At 34.0% G+C, this 19,634-nt stretch overlaps 1 protein-coding gene across 4 annotated transcripts in view; it reads right to left on the bottom strand.

The window, feature by feature from the left end:
- The window catches only part of LOC128672433 (homeotic protein antennapedia), a 172,395-nt gene that overhangs the window by 39,718 nt on the left and 113,043 nt on the right, over positions 1-19,634 (bottom strand). The window contains exon 1 of one of the 4 annotated variants that reach the window (XM_053749578.2): positions 488-1,121. The exons of the other annotated variants lie outside the window; for them this stretch is intronic. The gene's annotated coding sequence lies outside the window, so the exon portion shown is untranslated. Of the gene's footprint in view, positions 1-487; positions 1,122-19,634 lie in introns of those variants that run through there. 4 annotated transcript variants of the gene reach the window in all.

Below are 19,634 nucleotides of genomic sequence, written 5' to 3'. Positions count from 1 at the left end.
ATTTATTTTTGTGTTTCCGTTTAGCTTATGTTGGAATGTTTCTTTTTTTTATATAAATGTGCCTTTCTGGATATTAGGTTGGATTTCTGTAGTTTATTACTCTATATTTTCATAAAGACACGCAAAAAAGTATTTTAAGTAATAATATGTTGCGGCATCAAATTGCATCAACTTGTATAATTTTTATCATCATCATCATCAGCCATTGTAATGTCCCACGGCGGGTACAGGTCTCCCTAATTAATAAATATCAAGAATAATGGAAAAATGATGCTTAAATTTTCCATCTTTTTTTTATATATACCTAGTTATCATCTCTTTCAATTTTGTGAAAACTGCTTAACTGACTGGTATATTATCTAATAAACCTACTTTTATTAAGTACCTATAATATCTTTGTATGATACTTTTATTACGCATAAATTAGATTATATATACCTACGACTTTTAAATATGAATAAAATATGTACCAAAATTTTAAACTTACCAATTAAATATATCCGTAAAGTGTAAAAATATTTTGAATTGCTATCATAAAATATCACTTTGTTTGTTGTTATCACTAATGAAATGCACTGTTCGTATAAAAATAGATTCATTTACATCATATCTTCATCACAAAATAAATTTTGTGTTTAATGCCAATAGTTCCTACAATAATTATATATCACCTCTGTTTTGCCATCATTATTTTTGAATAGTCTCTTGAAAATTTTATTTGTGGTCTGTTGCAGTGATTATATCCGTTCCGTGTATTTGATGCCATAAAACCACAAGCGATTTTTTATTCATGTCGAAGATCCCCAAAACGCTGTCTAACGAGCCGCATCTAATTACGAGCATCGTAAAAGCTCCTTAAGACGGGGTTCGTCATGTCACAAATCAATCGACAAACAGGTCATAGTCTAATCAGACAAGTTCCGTATTTTTCGCGGGCACTCCGAAATCACTGCACGCATCCGCATCACAACACCATTGTCTTTGTCGCACATGTACAAACGTCAAATATTTCACGAAAATTACATCGGTCGCGGTATAATGAACGTCTGAGCCCGCATTGAGCTAGCTGTCAAATCTACGAGCCGTCATAGTCCGCTGCCATGAGTTCTCGGCTCGCACACACGCAAGCGTGCACGTGTACCGATGGGCACAAACACACTGACAGACTCCAGCGGAGCGAAAACGTACGGGCACCCTCACATACAAGCTGAAATGATTCATACATGACTCGCGCTTGTGTTGTGGCGGGTGGGAGTGCGAACATGCAGCGTGCTTTTAATGTGGCCAGACGAAATGATGCCTAGCTGCAAAAGGGAGTTTGGACTGTATCGGTTCTGCGAAATGGATATACACGATAGTACGCTCGTGTATGTGGAGATCATATGGGAGATTAGCGGAATGCGTGTGAATGCATGCCGCGCTGCGCCACAGATGGGCGGGAAACGCTATGAATAGTTGTATCCATGTTTGCTATGATAGCAATCGAATCTATGATTTGATATCTTGATTTAGAAATGAAGAACATTTTAGCGTATCAACTTTGCATGTGTACTTGTGTTGAAACTAAAATGACATATTATTTATAATTATATGACATTAAAATATTGTATACTTGCGATATACAATTGCGTTAAATAAAGAACGATTTCAAGAACAAAATGAAATGATAAATTCTTTCGTCAAGTTGATTTCAAAAGATCGAATCTATATATAATCGCATCAACCATCCGCTTTTGTTCCCAAGCCGTACTTGGCAAGGCAAAACGAGACACAAAACTTCCCTTTGATTTTCAGCTGTCGTTTACTTCCAAACACTTGCATATTGCCTTTGACGGGACGCGGGGGCCGTGCCAAATTGAAATACGACTTTATGTAAATCAAGATTGAACTGTTATTCGCGTGCCGAACACGCGACTGAACCTCACTCACACGAAGGCGCTCTAGAAATCAAGGTTCCATCCGGCCAATTTCCGTAGAGTCCAAAACGGGAACTTACCTGCAACAAAAAATTTAAAATTTGAATATGAAGTTTAAAAATATTGATTGGTATAAGCATTTTTTAAATAATCGGATATTGCCTAATAAAAAACAGACGCATCACATTTTCCCTTACAATTTATTTCAATAAGAAGTTATATACTATTCACGGAAAAGTCTGTATTGCTTTCAGTTAATCACATGCACTTATCGAGACGGGAGATATAAAAACATCGATTCATGAATCGATCATAGTAAACAACGAAGCTGTTTAGCCAGTTATCGGGAAGAAAAAAATATTCATTTTCAAAAAGGCATTGCCTTCATATCTGTGACCTGTGACTCTGTTATCTTTATTGGTTGATACGTCGACAGTTGCTAGTCCCCTCTGATAAATAGGTCAGTGCATAGAGACATTGGTCAAGTTCACTTCAATCGTATATTATGGCATTGAATCGTTTCAATTGAGGCACTGTTTGCACTATTTTAGACTGTGCCTTCGATGATTATGCAATATTTTGTTAGAACATTCAAACCTTTGAATAATATATTGTGGTGTACAATATGAATAGGCAGATACATTTTAATCATAATTAATGAAGAAAAATAAAATAATAAATCAATATGTTTTTGCATTTGCGCACTTATCAGTTAAATATGCAATAAATAACATATTGTATTCAATGAATCACTAAACTCCTATTTAGTAGCGAATATGAGATAGAGGAAACAATAAATTATTTAAAAAAATGTAATGACTTATCATGGAACTATTAATTAAAAGATAAGGCATTGTCATTTTTTTAGTAAACAAAAGTTGAATAGAATAATTAATAATAATTAATTAATGAAGTGTGATATATGGTATCACTAATTAAAAATAATGCAAACATTTCATATTAATTTTGTTAATGTAAACATGGGCTGACGACTTCAATGGTTTTTTCTTCATAATCATATATTGTAAAAGTACTGTACTATTATAATCAGCTAGCTACCTCTTAGTGCTTCACTCTGGAATGTTAATATAAAAAGTCACTCAGGAATAATGCAGTGCAGTGATAGACTGCTGGTGAAAAAATTAATGAACACTTTGTTTACATGATAATATCTTTAGATTAATTTAGATAACAAAAGTTATAGTGTACCTAATTGTTCATCAATCCAGGCCAGATGATAAAACCAGAATAATAAACATAACGAATTTTTCATAAAATTATGTCGTTTCACTGATTATACCGCGTCGTCACCACATGGTGGTTCATTAGCTTTCAAGCCACGGATATTGTCAAACAAACCACGAAACAAGACTCCAGCTTGACCACTTCATACTAATGAAGACGTCTCATTTTACTCGAGCTGCGTGATGTATCTACCGTGAAATTTAACAAAATATAACTTGAAACGCCCCAACAAGAATTATTACATTAATATATTTACCAACACGGTCCTATTATTACATTTTCATGTACTCGTTTACGCATAAATTAAAAACGTTGTCAGTTTTTCTTTTGTCCCAACCCTTATTTGGTATTCATATTTGATATTTTGATAATACAAAGGGACCCGACGCGTTTTGATACGAAAACATGAAACGTTACGTTCTACACAAGGAAAACCTGTTCTAGCGACGGAGTATGCAAAAGATACAAATTGTAAAAGAGGCAATCGTTCATACAGCTCTTATCTGTCCAGCGAACCATTATGGACTTTTATACGTGGAGATAAGATTTTTATTGCAATGAAATCAAACGCATCACTTCAATTATGGTCATATTGAATGAAATATGAGTTAAGTGAGGGATATCAAAGGGCAGAGCGGGGTTGTTTGTGAACTTTGAAATAGGTACTGCAACAGAATACCCTTTTTAATTTGTCCTAAACTATAGACCGTGGCGAAATAGCGTCTCGAAAATGTTGAAAACTATCCCCTTTTGCGATCGATATGGAGTACAACTATGTATTTATGGGATAATTTGTAACTATTTGGTTCGGAATTTTCGTGTTTCTGATTGCTTCCGCAACGAATTTCGTGCGACCCGAAAGTAGAATGATTGAACCTATCGGGCATTCGTCGGCAGCGCGGACTCCAATTTAGTTTTTCGGATTAGATACGGCGAACATAATAACATAATTGGTCTAATAACAGGGCGAGCGCTGGCCCGGCCGTGCCTTACAATTCACTTTCCAAATTGGTTCGCTTTTTTACCTCCGCTCTGTCTAAAACTATTATGATTTATTATCAAATTTTCGTGCAGGCAAATTACGGCCTCGTTTTTCGTGAGACGTAATGTTCTCTCTTTCTAACCTGTGCCCAAATTTTTCATTAGATAGGGATGCAAATACCAGCATTGTGTTACCATGAAAGCCTTGTTCTTTATGTGGCTTAGCTTAGCCCCGTACAAATGATTTATTTCATTTTTTCTAATTAACTCACACAATAATAACGTGGATTACTTATTTTGTTACATGGAGCTGTATGTGTACATTATATTCCGTGGGGTCAGAGTTATTAAAATTTTAATTAATATTCTTTCGGAAGGCTTCTTAGAAAGAAAATTAATATTGAAACAGCAAGTAAATAAAATGTTACAATACACTTATAACATTGTTTCATTTCATTATAGTTTATTTAAACACCAAACCAATTATTTAAATATGCATAAAAATACAAAAAATAACAACTTAAAATAATAATAGTGTTAAAGTTGAATTGTTCAGTCAATTTGTATGGAAGAGGAAAAAATAAATTGTACCTAACTTTTTTATATTTCATTGAATTTGCTCCTTTTCTTTCAAATCTGTACGTTATACAGGGGACGGTATTTAAAAAGCCAACTTGTCAAGTGCAATATACCTACTTTATTACAATTTAAAAAATGTAATAAATTTATTTTAACTGATGGAATCAACAAAAAAGCCTTTTTATAATTATTTTATTGATAAAATATTTCCTCATAGTTTCGAAGGTCCTTCTCAGGCCTCTAGCTGAAAAAGCACAACCGACAAATGTTCATGACAACCGACTGCATAAAACATGAGACCTGCACCGTTGCATTTGCATGTACATTCCACACCACATCAAGCTGACCATATTAATTGCAAATTCGCCGCTATACCTGTACTATATAAGGTCAATATAAGAAACCTTGACTTGCAAATGACTGTACAACCTTTACAGCTATTTCAAGTGAAATTACGTTTATAACTGGTTTGAAAAGAAATTTCTAAAATATCATAGTGATAATTTCAGTTTATATAAATATATAAGTAACTTTTAAGATGAATATTTTCTTAATATACGTTACACAAACGTGATTTTCTTTCTTCGATCTTTACTGAAAACTAAACTCTCCTTCTCTCTCTCAGTCACTATATCAGCCGTTGAGCGTCGGAGCCCAAGGCCCTTTTTTCCTACTCACACAATACGTTATTTGTTTAGTAAAGAATCAATATAAAAAAAAGTATAGGTAACTATTATGAACAAAAGAGCTATCACGACTGATGAAGCGAGGAGGATTCAGAGGATCCTGACAATGAGCTCTTTTAGACATTAGGGATGGCAGCATTATTTTAAAATTATTATTTTATAAAAATGGATCGCCAATAATTCAGTATACGAAAATATAAATTAAATTACGTTGTTAATTTTAACTTAAAAGTAATTTTAGGCTAAGCGAACATGTCTCCGGCTGAGATACAATTTTAACAAAAATTAAGACTATAAATTACAAAACTTTTTAATTTATTATTGCACAAAAAACACTAATGCAAATATTTGCAATGGTTTTTTAGTTGCTCTATTGTTGCAACCCTATTCTGTAATAACGAAAACAAAAACGCTTGACTATGTAACAAGGGCTTCGCCGTGTTTTGGGCTTGGGTTCGATATCAAATTTAATGGTATTGTAAAAATAATAATATCTAGTACATACCTGAGACAACATTATTTTTTGTCTTTGAATAAGTTTTAATAACTTTAAACAGTCCCTATAGGTATTTTAAATAACCTAATCAATTTTTGGCAAATGTTTACAAAGAATTTATTTTTCCGTAGGCAACAAAGCGCATTTACCTGTCTAACTTACCTACTGATAATCATCTTTATATCCCTACTTAATTTTCAATTTGATGCATGTAATCGAGAAACAGAAAATATTAACAATTGAAATCAAAAACAGATAATGAATATAAATCATGAGAACTGTAAGATGAAAAGAACGTCATAAAATAACGCGAGACAAAGGTAAATAAAATCCGGCGTTCGACAGCCCTAGCGTCCGACACAGGCGTCCGGCCACGCTCAGCCATGAGTTATAGCTCCAGCCGATGTGACTTTTCAATTTGAAATCATCAACCTGGAATTAATTCCATTTTTGAACCCCATTATTTCTGTTATCTACTCGCGAATCGCAATATGCGAGTTTCATATTATTGTCGCATTCGCAAAAATATTTCGTAACCGCGATATTGGCCGTTTAATTTTGTATACGCTTTTCAGATTTACGCGATTGAATGATATACAGTTTTAACCGATATTGACGCTTTAAATCAATGATTGGTTTGTTTTGGAAAGTACTAGTGATTATTTAACAAAATGGACATATCACTAATTTCTATCTAATCTTCGGAGTTACAAACATACCCTTCATTAAGTTAAAATTACCATCAAGGTTTTTGTAGAACTTGTAAATACATATCATACAACTTATTAATTTACTAACACCGTCCCGGCTTCGCTCGAGTAAAACAATAATAAATTATAAACCTATCATACTATCAAAAGCGTACAAACCGTGAAAACGTGTGAAAACCGTAGAAAAATAATTAGTTTTGGAGTACTATGTAAGGGTATGTATTTAGTTTTTATTTTTTCGTTTTGTTTATTAATACTCTGATGAAGTATGTGAACATTTCTACTATCATAAAAAACGCTATAAATTCGTCTGTCAGAGAATAAAAAAAGTTTTCCGGGACTCAGAACGTGTAGAACACAAATCTGTCAATGTATTAAACTCAGTGTGCGTCTGATGGTACTATTCATAGTCTAAATTTCTTCCCAGTCAACGAGAATTCCGTCGAAAAAGAAACAATCTATAAATTTCAAACGAAGATTGTTTTTATTGTGATAATTGAGGGGTGCACAAAAATTTCACTAGTTTCAGATAGGACGTTGACCCGAGATTCATCTGTTCGAGTTTAGAATCTCTAAATAGTTGTGACTCAACGATTTTGCGACGTTTATTTTTGTTTTAAATTCTAGCAATAAATTGACGCTATCTCTCACTATTTTGCTCAGCGGCTTTGTCGAATAATTATAGAAAATCTTTTGGTAGTCTAAGCTCTTATAAAACTACTTCATATAATGTTTCAAAGCATCGATTTTTTTTAACTGTAAGTTTATTATAGTTATAATTCTAGTTAATATTATGTCACGTAGCATTGTTTAATATTAATAATTATATACAATTATAATTGATATAGTTCTCATATACAACAAAGTAACGGGCAATATTTGTCGACAGCCTCGGGGTACCTATCTAAAAAAAATACACAGAACATTTTTGTTCGCCGTGAAAGCTTACACGTTGAACCGAGAGCGGCGTGGGAACTTCGGAGAGCTTTCTGAACAGAGATCGGAGGGCCTAGCATGGGATTTTTCGAAAAAAATACTGTGTCAAAAAAGGCAAAATCTGTATGGAAAATGAATAATTCCTTTCACGTACGACAGAAACGCTGTTCAATTTCCACATATATTTTGATTGATAGGTACGTTCTCGCAATTAACTTACGCTATCCCCCTGTTTTTGACTTATAAATCTTTATTATTACCTGGAATAGGACCACTCAATAACGTAGACATTGTTCAAGGCGATTATGGGACACGCGTGACACCTGATAGTCAACAACAGCATTCCCAGGTGGGTTGACGTGAGGCCGACGGCCGGTTGTAAAATCATAGCCAAATCTTCAATATTTTAAGGTTATTTTTTACATTGACCTGGGTGTCAAAGCCGGGACTTCGGGAACATACGAAGACATACATGTTATTGTCTATTGATGAGTTTTCGTTTCGGGTGAAGGAAAACTATAGCATGAAAATTTACACGCTGATTTACTATTTAGTTTACTAGTGTGTTATCGAGTCCTTGCCTTTAAAAGATAACAGGTGCCACCAGCATATACTTAGCAATATCACGCACGAAAAGAAAGATAAGCTGAGCATAAACTTTTTTATCCCGTTGATAACCAATCTCTGTTTCTGAATGTTCGTAATTCATATGGATATAATTAATCAACCCATTGTACCTAAGTAAAAGCGCGAGGATAGGTAGAAATTATCATAAATGTTAGGTAATTTGTTATGTTTTCAACAAAAGATTTTTTCGTTTACCAAGACTTTATGATATTTAATGACAAAACTGCCGTTTTTTTACCTTTTTGTAAAAAAATGTATGCGTGATTTACGCAACAACTACATGGCACATTGGAGGTCATTCTAAATGACTTTTGAAAAGCTATTAAGTACGTGTTATGTTGTGGCTTTACTTCGACAAATATTATATTTAAACGTTTGTATAAATTTAATGTACTTACTTTAGATAGACAATATAACATTGAGAATAATTATAATTTTAACGAAATTAGAAATGGAATTGTGAAATGTAGAGATCATAATAAACTTTTAATTGCGGAATAGTTGGAATTTGGTATTTTTATAAGTGTAACAAATATTAATCCCGAATAAATAAGTAAATATAAAATTTTAAGTAAACATTTCAAATAATTTACGTTTGATTATCAAACAACAGATTACATTGAAATAGAATAAGAAAGTATCTACTTAACAGAACAGAACACACTCAAATCCCAGAAGAGGAACCTTATAACAAAGCTAATATTAGACAATCATTTCCTGTCAAAAGGGAGGCTTCCTCCCCCTTCAGGAGGGGATGGAAATATCTCCTCTTTCAGATTTCACCTCGCTTGAGCTCGAGAGTGTGAATGTGATTTTTTTTGTTAAGTGATGAATGGATTTTTAATATCCCTGCAGCTGTCATGTTGAAAAATGCCACTGTAACTTCAAGTTTATATTCGATTCTCGTATTTTTTATCGATAGAAACTTACATTCGAGTCAATTTCTGTGTTATAGTATTTTATTTAGTCTGCACAATGAATTTTAACTAGATATCTATTCTAGAAAAAAATGAGGAATCTATAAAACATGAGTTGGTGACATCTAATACGGAATCGAATAACAAAAGCCAGAGAGTGAGCAAAAAATCGCACAGAGAAAATACAGAGCGAGTAAAGCGTGGGAATCGAGTCTAGCAAGGATTTTTCATGTCTTACGTCTTTGCAATGTATCTTTTTGCCACATTACCAAACACTGTTTTAACGCTTGTTGGCAATAAAAACATTGAAAAATAAATGTGGCCGTCATGTTGAAGGTATGGTACGGACAGCAACAAGACATCAGTATCCAAAGACATCTCAATACATACAACGGCAAAAAACGTACCGCCAGATCTCACCGCACGACTCTATTAAGTCCGCAGCGAATAAATAAAACATGATGGGCTCTCACGTATACACAAACATACATCTACGGATGTTAACAGACCCCTATCCCGTATCTGATTTGAGACACAACGAATATCGACTAAATAAATTGCGATTTTCACTCGACTAACTCGAGTTTCTATCTGCACTTTCGTTTCGAATGGAATTAATACTTTAAAGGCTACTTGAAACATTCTCAGTCGTAATTAAAACATTAATGGTTAAAAGAAATAGCGGTTAAGATAGTTGACCTTTATAAATGGTCATTGTTTTGCAGGATATACGATCACATTGATGAACGATAGCTAGTATATTGCATCGATAAAGCATCGAGAATCGACCCGACGTTACAAAGTTGCATTATTTAAGCCATTTTATGTTAGTTTTAATTAACAGTTTGCTTACATAAAACTCAGTATTTAATTAAGATCTTAACGTACATACTTAGTTGCTATATGATGAAACAAAAAATACTACGCAAAAATCATCTAAATATCGAAATAATTTACTCTCCTTTCAAATACACGTCTAGATGAATGGGTTCACCAGACGGCAATTACACGTACCATTTTTTTTTTTAAATTTCACTCGCTGTGTGTGGCAAATTTCGAATAAATCGACTAATACATTTACTGGTCGTAGACGATACCGGTATAATAAAAAAGCATGCGCGAATGTCGGCGATACATTAACGCGCTCCTCATAGTTGGCACCGCACAGGCCACGCCTGCTGGCAGCCGTTAAGCAAAAATATCTATAGTGATGGATAAATATTGACAATCGATTGTCGACAGAAAAGTATTCCGATTTGTATTTGGATCAATCCGTCATCGAATCGTGATTTAAACTGCGTCATAGCACCAGACTTTGCAGCCAATATTAGCTTTGCGAATTTTTTTTACAATGTTTTCAATTTTGATCTAAAGGATATATATTGACGTACCGAATATAATGTGTTAATGACAAATTTGTATCACATTTTGCGGGTCAAATTGTTGGATATGTGTGTGTCTACAATAATTTGTCATGTTAAAATGATTTGTTTGCTGTGAAGTGAATTGACTGACCGCTTTGTAATGTTGCCAATATTTATGTGACGACTGGCACTATGTGTTGAATTTATTTTCAAATCGTTGCTTGTTTCAAAGGGATACAAAGATTTTATATTGTCCATCTTATTTAATGAATATTATTCATAAATATATCTTATTCATTAAATATGATGGACAATTAAAAATATTAAATTACATATTCTTTCTTTAATGTATGTCGTATTGAAATGGAAAAAAATCACTCATCATTATTACAAACTCATTTACCAAGACACTTCAATAGACAGTTTTTAGAATTTGGAAGACAGATGGCGACAGCGGCGGGGAATTCGACAATGGTTGTGGCAATCGATGATCCCTGGCACCAGCTCACCAGCACGGCTGTTCGTCCACCTCATAGCTCTTGGCACCCAATAACATCTGAATAATTTGTACGCGAAGATACCAAGTGAAATATTGGATTTTAAAGAGATTTGTCTAGTATTCGAGATAGACCTGAGATGATGACTTATGCAGGTATATACATACTTGTGAAATCATGACACATTTGCGGATTTTCTATTTTAACCTTTTGCCAAATCATTATTTAATGTCAGTCATTTCTAAAAACTGTTTAAGTCAAAAGATGACGTAAACATAATTTTCTCCATCGTTGTTTGCAAAGTCTTATTTTGCGAAATGATTTTAGTTCAAATGACTGGACCTCACAATACTTACATATAGTCAAGCACATATAGAACTATTGCCTGTTACAAGCAATTATAATTAATAATATAAACATAAATCATTATTGCACATCGTAAAACACAAAGTTGTTTAATTAATTTGATTCGCACAGGATGATCTTACAATTTTATCCTCGGCCAAACGCGCACGCGCTTTCGTATCTCTGCCAAATTCATTTATAATAGGTTTATTCTGTCCTAGCAATAGCTGAACACCAAACACTTATATATATATATATAGAACGATATAGATTGTAATCGTAATTTAAATAAAGTGTTACAACAATGTTGATAATAAATGTCGTTTAATATAAAACTCAAATAGATTTTTTTTACAAAATATCGCATTGCATATTACGGTATCATAAATAATAATAACTGAAACCTAATTGTAGGTAAATAAACATGTATGTACATGTACATGTTCATTCATTATATTGAGATTCAAAAATACGAAATAATTATTTTAAAGACTCCCATAATTATTTTTCTGTAATATCTCTCATGTAAGTACAGTTTTAATATATGCATAGATAAAAGTAACACAATTTAAATAAGTAAGCCGTAGTAGTCGCTAAAAGAGTATCTCACTTTGGACCAGATTAACTTTACTAGCGATCCATTAAACCTCGGTCGAAGGATCTGTTATGACAACAGCGTACAGGTGGTGGCACAACATGTCAGGACGAATATTTATTTATTTATATCAAGAGCCGTAATTTAGCGCTGAATCTACTCCGTGCTTGAGCTATTTTGATCGATCTCATTGTTTAAAGTCGGGAATCGAACTAAGACGAGTGAAACGATGAGGTGTCGTACTAAATGGCTTATCAATCACTTATAATTAATTAAAATTAAAAATTGTTCGACTTATCTTGTGATTGATAAATAAAAATGAAGAGTTATCGATAAAAAAGTAAACGACGTGGTATACACTCCTTTTTGAGTTGAAATAGCAGACAAATTAAATAAATTTAGACCAGTAAGTGATACTAAAAATATATACATATAGTAAAATAAAGTAAAGAATAAGTTATACTAAAGAATATCTCGCACTATTTCTTTCGTCATGAATGTCTTGAAAAACGTGTTCGTTTTTGTTAGTTACCTACATTTTATTGGAAAACTCACCATTTGTTGAACAAAAACATTGTCACGGTTATCAATTTTAAGTAAGTACTGGACATCAACCACAAATGGTTCATTGAGTGGTCATGAAATAATATGATATCAATCGATTCTGATCAACGACCTGCGAAGTGACCACTGTGGTTTATATAGTAATAAATGACAAACATATTATTTACGAATTAAGTCAATAGTATGAAATGTAGTCGCCCGCTGCATCTGTTTATTTCTAAGCTATTCTTTTAAACCACTCAACGGATTTTCAAGCACTTCTCACTGTTGTTTTGTCAATTTATTAACGAAGATTTTTTTATGTACATACAAAACAGCATATACAGTGCGAAGCCAGGCCGGAGTCGCTAGTAAGAAATACATGATGACGAATTATTTTTCCTATTTTTCAACTAACATTAATTCAAATGTGTTGCGAACACAGATCACTGACATAGTTAGTTATAGCTAGTTAGGTACTATTGTTACCTCACCTGCTCACTTGATAATTATATTGTGACGACTAAACTACCATTCATCAAGCATTTATCTTCAATTAGTACACTTAAAACCCTTTTATTCCACTTTCAAACGCAACGCATTTATATTAATGATATGGTTTCAGCATCTAATTATTTGAATTATCAAACAGCAAGTAAATAATTTATTTTCTAGGTCTAATTGAACACCGATTTACACTTTATTACCGTAAAGCTGTAAAGTCGGAGCCCAGAGTCCGGTTTCCTACATTTTCTTCAATATCCATATTAGTCAGACCATTGGCACGCATATTTTTCTTGACAAAATCAAAAAAATCATGTCAATGAGTTATACAAAGTCAAAATAACTAAAACGAACCTTTGACAGACCCTTTAGTAGTAATAATAAAAGTAATGCCATCAAAAACATGCTGTAAAAAACACAAGTCTCGCAGTTCAGTTTTTCTACCGTAAAAAGTTGTGAGATTCATGTTACCAAGTCGATTAATTTATTTAGTCCCTACTTAAGGGACCTTCTGTCTTAAGTTATTACGCAAGTCATTATCATATCAATATTAAAAATCTTTTAGGTTTTAAATAAATAGATCGACTTGGCCGTCGCATAATTAGAATGTTTAGTATGTATCACACCATACAACACTACGGGCCATCAAGCAGGTTTCTCACCAAAGATTAATAAAAGTAATTTTCTATAAACAAATAATATTCTAGCAAATTCTAGAGGCGCGAACACGGTGACACGCTGTCGTGGGCCCGCGCTGGCGCGTTCGGTGACGCGCTATCGTGGCCCACGTTCCCAGCACATAAATCTACTCCGCTTGTTTTACCAATAAAATTGATTCTTTCGCAAGTCACGGCCGCATCTACGTAAACTGGAACGTTTCGGGTTTGCAGTTCCAAGATTTAAAAATAATAATGCACGACTGAATACTTTTTTAATCGTGTAGTTTTTTATAGATAAAATTAAAATGGAATTCCTATTTTCTTCCTGTTTCCCACTTTATTAAACATGGAGTTTAAAAAAATTTTGTATTCTGTAGTACCTAAGTTTATTTTGTATACAATTTTATCTGTGTTGTTGAATGCTACAACAATTTCTTTTAATTTTTAAATCACGATAAATTTAATCGTTATTTTGATTCAATCCCATTGGTTTTTAAAAGGCATGAGAGATAATTTTATCGATAAGCAATAATTCATGAACGGTTCATGTAATCACACAAAACGATTAAAAACTGTAATATAAATGCGAATTATACGGAGCAAAAATAAATCAAAATACAATATAATAATACAATAGGACAAATAGATAACGCCCTATATAATAGGTATATCTATTCTTTATAAATACACGCGTGCCAAATATCGATGAAAAATCGAATGCTGCGTTATCTCACCCCATTAATAAAATGATATATCGAATATGTATCGATCGATATTCGATTATAGAATATTAAAGTGCAATACATCATGGCGTCTGCATTATGTCTGCATGCATAAACGATGATTATGTGGTTATCGGTTGCACACTTGCTTATTTAATAAAAGTAATTTATGACACAAAATAAATTGGTTTATTAACGGTGAATCAATGTTCATGATTTACATTTATATGATTAACTAGCGGCCCGTCCCGGCTTCGCTCGGGTAAAAACATAATAAATTATACACCTAAACCTTCTTCAAGAATCATTCTCTCTATTGGTGAAAACTGCATGAAAATCCGTGCATGCGTTTTTGAGTTTATTGCGAACAGACAGACATAGACGCGATAGAGGACTTTGTTTTACAATATGTTAGGAAGCGGTGATGGCTCAGTGGGTAAGACGGTCCGTCTATATTTGAAAGGTCCCAACTTCGAATGCTACTCGTGCCACATGGGTTCGTATATCAATCTGGCTCAAATAGTAGTTTTCTTCGACCACCACTTGCTTCCAGTAAAGAAAAACATCGTGAGGAAACCTGCACACTGGTGGACACTTGAACAGTTCAGTCCACTAGTGTATATGCGACTATACTTGCCTCTAGATAACGTAAAAAGTCATGTCAGATACCTTTAGACCACTTGAATAAAATCTGACACAAGTGTTAGCAAAAACACACACGATATCACTAATAAATTGATACATTATAATTAATAATTTAAATAAAAACAAATTAAATTAGGTAATTATAGCCATTTAGAAAAGCAAACTTGATCACAAATAAAAGCTAGATTGTTTTCAAAAAGTTACATATATATATGTAAAGGCTTATACACACTGTCGGCAAACTCAAACGGATACAAACGCAAATCAAACTAAGTACTTCTATTTATTAGTTAGAATGTGATTCTTGTATAAATACAAGGACAACTGTAACAAGAAGCGATGCAGTAGGTCTGTATGTCGAAATCACCGCAATTCATATTAAGTAGACATAAAAAAACTTTTATACAGCATAGACAGAAAATAATCAAATGAACACCATAGCCGATGTGTGTTCGTATGTATGTTGGAATGGTCTTTATTATTTATTATAGGGAAAACAGAGCAAACTAACCAAAAGTGTCCGCGGCACGGAAGCAGCGGGACGCTACAAAATGAACTAGAATAAAGAAAATAGAACGACGTGTGTGCCCTGGGAAAGCAATGGAGTCGATGTTGTATTAAGAAAATAATTTAGATAGGTATATTTTCTTCTTATTTAAACACGTATTCATAAAAAATATAACTATATCATTTTGCTATGTAAAAATTTTCGAAGGAATTGCCAGACTTTGCTATGGAAGTTTCATACTTCCAACCGAGACGTGGTGGAGGGTGAAAAAGTAAGGGGACCTTTGCCTAGATACGGACACGAATACGTCATCCTAAATGATAAATAAAAAAATGTGTCGGCTCTATTATAAAGTAAATATATATGATATTTTTCTTGTTTTATTTCCATGTTGAAATTTTGTCAAGATTGGAGTAGGTAGTGAAGAAAGAATTCGAAAATATGAATTTTTTAACCAATATGAATCAGTCATTGGTATTTTTAATGTCTTTAAGACTGTGTTTAATTCCATATATCATACCTGTTGGTAATAAATCTGCTCCACAACTTTCATAGAACGCTGTAGAGCGAGACAGATACATCCGAAAAGGAAAGCGTGACAGGAAAACAGTACAAAAAGAGTGACTTGTACTCGCCTCGGCAGCGCACTCAAACCTCGGGGGGTTGGACTAAAGCTGCAAAATGCATCATGGAATAACGTTGCCGACTGTACCTAATACCTACTAATGAGTTATACGAAATTTATACTTTATCGTGTTCAGGGATTTTGTTTGAAAGTTGATTTTATATTGTTGCTTTTGCCCACGGCTCTGCTCGCATGGTTTTCACGGGAACAGTTAATTTTCTAGGATGAATCAGCATTCATCTCGCACGGGTCACGAAGATGGACATATTATTATGGTCTTGATTCCTTTTCTGTGCTCTTCATGTTTGCAAAAATTCAAGAAGATTGGAGTAGATATTTTTTTTATTAGCTGACTGACTGACTTTTGAATTCTGAATTTTTCCTCAGTCTCGGAGACAGAGACTTGTTTTCATATTCATCTTTATTTAATTATCTATTTTGCTTTTACATTTATTGTCATTTAGTTTAATTTGCAAATTAATAAACAAAGAAACTCTTTTCGTATTTATGGTTACTACTTTTATTATAATTAGGAAGTTGAGATTATGTTTATAGCTACACAATTTTGATTTGGTCAAGTAGTATAAGACTTATTGGAATAGCATATTCGATTCTTTGCGAAAAATAGCTCTCTGTCTTGCGGAAACAATAGATATTTTTTTACATAATACACACAAAACATACATTATTATTCCGGTGAAGGAAAACATCGTGAGGAAACCTGCACACTGGTTGATTCTTATTAACTTGTGTGTGAAATGAATGTGTGAGGCAATGGCAAACCACTCCATTAATAATGTCAAGAAAGTTGTTGTGTGTGTTTCATTCCAAGTAATAACCACGACCCTCAATCATAAGGAAGACTATGAAGAATACATTATTATTAGCAAAATGCAATTACAACATTTTAAAAAACATTACAATGCACTTATGTAATGTGTAGTGTAAAATCTTTGTACAAGTAAAAATCTTCTGGATTAAACCCTTAAAAGCTCGCGAGTCGAGCCAGCCTGCAGTCATAAAGCTAAAGTTTCGCGGCACATATGCGACCGTTTTGCTCTTTTATTTCCTCCCATTTTCCATTTCCACTAAAGCGAAAGCGACTTTCCACGGCGACTTTTTTCCAACTGAAAAACTGAGAGAATTGTGGCAAAATAATAAAAAAACAATGAACGGAGAGAAATGAAAATAAAAATTTGCTTTGTCATAAATCATGAAACGCTTCCGGCTGGCTGCTTTATTACCAAGAAAGTTGTATCAACATTACGAATGTTTTGTCCAAGAATAATAAGAAAGAAAGCTAATTGTATCTATCTATACACGCGTTAGTAATTTATTATTCTTTCAACGTAAAAACATCGAAAAGTTTTTCGGCGGTTTCGAAGTAGAGAGAGACAATCGTTCAAAAAATAAGGAAAATGGGGCAATACAATCTGAAGCGGGTATTGTAAGTAAGCGAAAGAGCTTAACGCATCGCAAGACAGAAATCCCAAGCGGAAAGATTCCATTAAGAAAATCAAAAAAGGTCTGCTCAGTTCACGGGCCGCGACTATTTTCATTTAGCAAAAACAACCCATAAATTGTCATCTTAACGAGATTTCTGTTTTTGCAGCATTCGCACCCTCGCGCCTTGGACTAGCAGTTTGCTGGCATCCTTGTTGCTACGCAAAATATCTTGTCAGCGACATTTCATGATGCGGTTATATGCCTGCTGTCTTTCAGTTTCTTTCAGTTATAGGAAATCGTAAATTAAAATCACAGATTTGTTTAAAAAACAGTGCTATTTATTAAAAATACTTATCGACTTAATGACTCGTGATATCATACAAGTAAATAAAGATAAGCAACAATTGCACATTAAAAAATTCCTTTTGCTAGTAAAATGTGAAAGATGAAGTTTAGTTAAGAAAAAAATTGACAAATTTTTAAATTCTCAAGAATGCAATAAATGAATATAAAACGAAATCTATTCCACAATTTTCAATGGCCGCGGGAGACCTGCGCAAACGCGTGCGTTTGGCACGCCAAACGGCGCATGCGCGTCAGGACATCAGACAAGCGCGCGAGTGCGTGCAAACGCTAGTTATTTATTGCCTCGCCTATGACTCCTCTTTGTTTCTACCACCATTCGAAGGGTTAACCGCTCAAAAACTCTATAAATATTCAATCACCCGTTTATTGTTTCTATTAGCAATTCCAATAGTAATCACATAAAAAAATAACAACAGTGGCAAATTGCTATAAACGAAACGTCAGGCCTGTTTTTACTGAGTCTTGTTTTTTTTATTTGTGTTATGACGTCTTCGTGGAAATTTAGGGATTCTGCCCTTGCTTATTCAAGCCCGACCTGAACGTCCAATGATTAGCATATTCTAAGAAACTCTACAGTTGGATGCAGGTCTGACAGTTATGAAAATTAAACTTATTTTGACTTGTCGAGCGTCCGCAAGTGTTAAATTAACGCGGTATATATTGCTTAAACCAAACTAGTATTGAGTACGAAGCAAGTCCACTGCAAGAACATTCGCAAACTCGAATAAACTGAGAATATCATAATTAAAGTGCCGTTTCGCAGTTCGGGTCCCGTCACGTGATGCCTTTGCCCAAATTATCCCGGCCGCGTGTCATCTTGTCCCAATCCAATATGGCGCCATAAATCCTCGGAGGGGGAGAAGGGGCGTTGGTGGGGGTACGTCACTCAAACTTTCTCTGTACTCCGTCTTACGCTCTCTCGTCTCGGTCTAGGGGTGGGTACGGACAGACGAATAGACATGCATTTTTCATTTTGTTTCGGCGGGACAAAGTGACGGGTTGGACAGTGTCGTTCTATCATTCATACTTTTCGTACATTTCTTTTTAAAATTACGATTCTAGTTTTAGTTCCCGCGCAGCGAATTTCAACGCGTTTTTCACTATCGTTTAGATAATTTCTGTTGTAATGTTTTATATAATATATCGAACAGGTCAAAGCAGGAGGAAGTTATATTCAGTACACATACTTAGAATTGTTGCTTTTTGTCGCAAAATCATACAAAATTGTATAAAATACTCAAAATGCTTTTAACTTAAATTTCTTCCATAGGCTTTGCGAATATCCAATTATTTTGCCGACGTTACAAGCCTCGAGGCGCGCTGGTGCGCTCCGAAGAATCCTCAGATAGAGTTCGACCGGGATGAGTAATCTCTTTTGTTTTTCTAAGAACATTGGACCGTCGACCGTGCACGATTATCGGCTTGTTTCTATAGCCTTTTAAATTTTGTTATGCAAACATTTGTAATTGAGAAAATGTCGAGCCCAAGTACAATGAACGTATACATACTCTCTCTCTCTCTTATCTCAGCGTGTTCCGGTTGCATCCGATACTATGTCTCCCTACATTTATGTGTAAACGAACACGAACACCAAACCAAATTTTTTTAAGGAACCCCTATATCATTTACAAAAATAGAGCAAAAGGTTTTGGAAAGTATACTATTCGGTCACATTGGAAAAGTAGACCAATCGGGAAATAAGATCAAGACCAATAATACCAA

This window comes from Plodia interpunctella, chromosome 9, assembly GCF_027563975.2.
Source record: "Plodia interpunctella isolate USDA-ARS_2022_Savannah chromosome 9, ilPloInte3.2, whole genome shotgun sequence".
Lineage (NCBI taxonomy): Eukaryota > Metazoa > Arthropoda > Insecta > Lepidoptera > Pyralidae > Plodia > Plodia interpunctella.
The sequence above is the reverse complement of the archived record's forward strand: the minus strand, read 5'-3'. Positions and strand labels throughout refer to the sequence as shown.